This window comes from Rhinopithecus bieti, unplaced genomic scaffold (assembly GCF_001698545.2).
Source record: "Rhinopithecus bieti isolate Rb0 unplaced genomic scaffold, ASM169854v2 scaffold_12478, whole genome shotgun sequence".
Classification (NCBI taxonomy): domain Eukaryota; kingdom Metazoa; phylum Chordata; class Mammalia; order Primates; family Cercopithecidae; genus Rhinopithecus; species Rhinopithecus bieti.
This window is the reverse complement of record NW_016807367.1, coordinates 784,965-789,698: the sequence shown is the minus strand read 5'-3', so window position 1 is coordinate 789,698 and position 4,734 is coordinate 784,965.

The window sequence follows — 4,734 nt, the reverse complement described above, 5'->3', positions numbered from 1 at the left end:
CTACGTTAAAATAATTTTGACACACACGCCAAAGTGGGAAAGTATCAGATACATGGCTGAATCAGACACATGGCTGAAGGCAAATAAGACATCGTCAGGTCGGCACACAAGGCAAGTTTCCACCTAGTCCCTACTCTTGAGAAGTTCATTAGGACTTACCGCATAGCTTATAAGTGATTGAACTTTTAGGATGATTTTTAAGAGTGAGGTTAGCTGCCATTGCAGGTTATTTAATAATCTATATCTGTATCTATATATGAGTTAGTTAAATGTGATACTACATTTGGTTTTCTTAACATATGTGTGAGAATCAAACTGAGACAACTATGGAGCATTGTGCCTGATGCAATAATTTAATATGGAAACATTAAAACGAGTTAGGTATCTCCAAACCACAAGTATCTAAATGTATTACCACTTTGTTTCTGAGCACAGATGAGCATACTTTTGAGTAAGCAATGACCTGTAAGATTAGAGGATGACAAAAAAATCATCTTCTATGCAGATAACACTCTGGGTAAGACACAGTGCTGAGTGGTTGACCTCAATAATTTGCCGAATAATGAAATTTCCCATTACGATCACAGGTCCTGAAGGGCTTCTAGACACATACTCATTTTCTCTTAACTTCCAAATAAATTTTTGCTGAGCATCTCCTAGGTGCTAAGTGCTATGGGAAGTAAATAATTAAGCAGAAATGACTCAAATCCTATTCCTGCCTTCAGTGAGCTTTCCCTCAAGTCAACAGGGAGAACCATATGCCTACTCAAGTAGTTATAATGCAAGAAAAGTGTGTGAAGCATAATTAGTAAAAAGTGACAGAAATTTTATAGTTACAGTGTTGTGAGAGTGGAGAAAGATTATATTTTAATTGCGTTAAGGCGTTAAGCCATCCAGAAGGATTACTAAATTGACAAGGATTAGATCATTTAATGAATAAATCACTACCACCAGTGGTTTCTAAACATTTTTGATTTTATAAGCCAATAGTAAATACAATTTTGAGCACCAACACAGAAGTATGTATTATATTTTTGTCTTACACATGTATTGCTGTATCAATATATTATATATACCAAACATACACAAAATAGGTGTGCTTAAAGGATGAGCTAAATTTGAAATAAATAATATTTGAAAATACTTATTAATTTTTATTCATGGCATACTTTTTTTCCTTGAAACTGCCATTTTAAACCAGTGCAGTGTGGTTGAAGATCCTTCTTTCTTTTTGAAAATGGTAGCTTCACATTTGTGACACAGCAATTCAAAGGTCTGCTTTTCAGTTGTTTATTTTTTCATTAGTTTTAATGGGCTGTCATAATTGCAAAAGATATGTCACAGACACAACATAAACACACCTAAAGTGAAATCTAGGTGTATGACTGTAGATACACTTCCATATTCTGGTAGTATTCTTGACATTTGCAGTTTGGTGAGAGCAGCTTCTTGTTAGATCTAATTAGATTGTCATTGTCTTGGGAGTAGCTAAAGAGACCTTATCCAGGCACACAAAGGTCAGCTCTGCCATTGTCCTGTTTGATGTTGCTTGCTTTAGTGAAATATTTAATCAGAAGAGGTTTTCTCTTTTCTGTACTCTTTTAAAGTCATTTGTATATTTTGTGAGGGTTGGTTTACATGAATTAGATACTAGGATCTATACATCCCCTGGCATAAACAAACGACCATCTGTCGCAATACACTGGAAGAGCGGAAGTGGGAACTCCACAGTCAACACCTCCATGCTGTGAAGCTCCTGCTCCTCTGGAGAAGTGTCCCCTCTGATAAGTGAGGCCTGACCATCTGACATCTCCACCTAGCAATGGCACTGCTGTCACTTCATTTAGTGGATATTTGTAGTGGCATTTCCCTAATTTTTAAGACAACATTTTAAATGTTTGAATATTTTCTTCCCACACCACAATGATGAAGTTGACAGTCCTGCAAGCTGCACACTCACACCCCACTTCGGAGATCTTGGAACTAGAGAATCGTTTATCCTTTCCACAGAGAGGCAGGGGACAGCAGGAGGGCCTAACACCCTAGGATGGAGCCCTAAAGTGGTACTTTTTCCCTGGCAAATACAATCCCAGGTATCTTAAAATCCAGGTAACCATTATGTCACAATGACACCACTTTAATTTTTTTCTTTTGGGACCCTTTTCATGAAATAATCAGATTTACTCTGTTCTAGTCCCCAAGTCTCTCTAAGTCCTCTTAAATCAGTGTTGGTAAATTCATGAGATGGATGGATTAGAGTCCTCTTCCCCCCATGTATCAATAGAGTAACATGGTACATGAGGCTTCTGTTTGTTAATCATCAACATTAGGGGCTTGATAAACAGTTTTAATACTAAATGCCAAATATCTGTGTTGGTAGATATGTCAAAACAGATGGGCCATGTTGTTCTTTTCTTGCTTCTCAGACTCAAAATGAAACACTGCCCTCTCTAGGATTTCACTTATTCCAAGGACAGCCCGGTAGCTGGGTCTGTATGGGGCTTGCCAGCACACAAAGTTCATTCCTACTCCTTCAGAGGCCAAAAGCCTCTGCATTTTGCTGTTTAATGCATGTCTTTGACCAGTCCCTGGACTCTGGCTGTGCCCTCAACTTTTCTTAACTGCATTAGGCAATGTCACATCCTTGAATTTCTGTTGGCCTGAGAATATGTGTGACATCCAAACTCCCAATTCCTCTCTGAGTTCAGTTAGACTAGTTGTGTGGCATTTTCCAAATAGGCACAACACCTAGATCCAGGTTATTAACCTTTTCTGGGTCACCTACTCCTTTGAGGATCTATGTGAAATCCAATCAGAAAAATACTCAACCACATAAATTGTGCATACAATTTCAAAGAGGGGTAGTTTATATCCCTTCTGAAGTTCATCTTAAACTAGGATTTTTTTTTAAAACTAAATTTACTGAGTTGTCCTACAAACCAAATCATACTCAAACTGCTTGTTTTAGGTTTTAGTTTTATGGCTTTTTTTTCTCTCTTTTATAATGAGTTAGCTTTGAAGACTTATAAAATGTTTATGGTATGTCTATTTATATTGCCTTGAACAGTTAAGGACTGTTTATTATGGCATAATGTTGATCTTTAAATATATAGTTACAAAATCCCCCACTTTATAATTTGGTTGTCACTGAAGACTGTACACAGGCTGGTAGTTGCTTACCCCAATCAATTTCTCCCCTTCTTCATCACTAAGAGAAATCTGATTTTGTTAGGGGTGGTAATGTACCCTACTAAAAATCTACATTTCGTAGCCTGCCTTGTGGACAGAGGTGGCTATGTGGTTAGACTATTGTCAATGTTAGTTTAAAAAGCTTCTTAAAAGGGTTGATTCCTTTTAAAGAGCTAGAATGTGCTCTTTTGCACCCATTCTTTCTTCTTCTTCTTCTTGCCCAGAACACAGATGCCACAGGTGCAGCCATGAGACAACCCTGAGAATGGAAACCGTGTGTTCAGATGTCAGAACAGAGAGTTAGAAAAATACTGAGAAACGGATAAACCTGAAACCTCTGACAAGCCCTGGGTCTTCTTCCTCTGGACTCTTGGTCTTCTAGTTACATGAGAGAATATTAAATCCTGATCTTGGTCAAATAAATGAATATGGTGTGTATACAAGCACACATATACATACAGATACATATTCATGTCAACACAGAGATATTTCTTAAGTAATGCGAATCTATACCTGTATTTAAAAATATCTATGAACATAAAGTAGCAAATCCTCTCTCATAGGGAAACTGATAATTTCGACAAATTCAGTACACCCTTCTGAAAATAAGTTGTTAACCTATTTGTATGGTAGCATCAAAAACTGTATATACTAGTGTCTAACTTACAAATAGTACATTCTTTTGTTGTTGTTGTTGTTACTAAATTTTGTTTTTTTAATTTATTACACTTTAAGTTCTAGGGTACATGTGCACAACGTGCAGGTTTGTTACATATGTATACATGTGCCATGTTGGTTTGCTGCACCTAATTTACATTAGGTATTTCTCCTAATGCTATCTCTCCCCCATTCCCCACCCCACGACAGGCTCCAGTGTGTGATGTTCCCTGCCCTGTGTCCAGGTGTTCTCATTGTTCAGTTCCCACCTATGATTGAGAACATGTGGTGTTTGGTTTTCTGTCCTTTCCATAGTTTGATCAGAATGGTTTCCAGTTTCATCCATGTCCCTACAAAGGACATGAACTCATCCTTTTTTATGACTGCATAGTATTTCATGGTGTATATGTGCCACATTTTCTTAATCCAGTCTGTAACTGATGGACATTTGGGTTGGTTCCAAGTCTTTGCTATTGTGAATAGTGCCACAATAAACATGTGTGTGCATGTGTCTATAGTAGCATGATTTATAATCCTTTGGGTATATACCCAGTAATGGGATCGCTGGGTCAAATGGTAATTCTAGTTCTAGATCCTTGAGAAATCACCACACTGTCTTCCACAATGGTTGAACTAGTTTACAGTCTCACCAACAGTATAAAAGTGTTCCTATTTCTCTACATCCTCTCCAGCACCTGTTGTTTCCTGACTTTTTAATGATCGCCATTCTAACTGGTATGAGATGATATCTCATTGTGGTTTTGATTTGTATTTCTCTGATGACCAGTGATGATGAGCATTTTTTCATGTGTCTGTTGGCTGCATGAAAGTCTTCTTTTGAAAAGTGTCTGTTCATATCCTTTGCCCACTTTTTGATGGGGTTGTTTG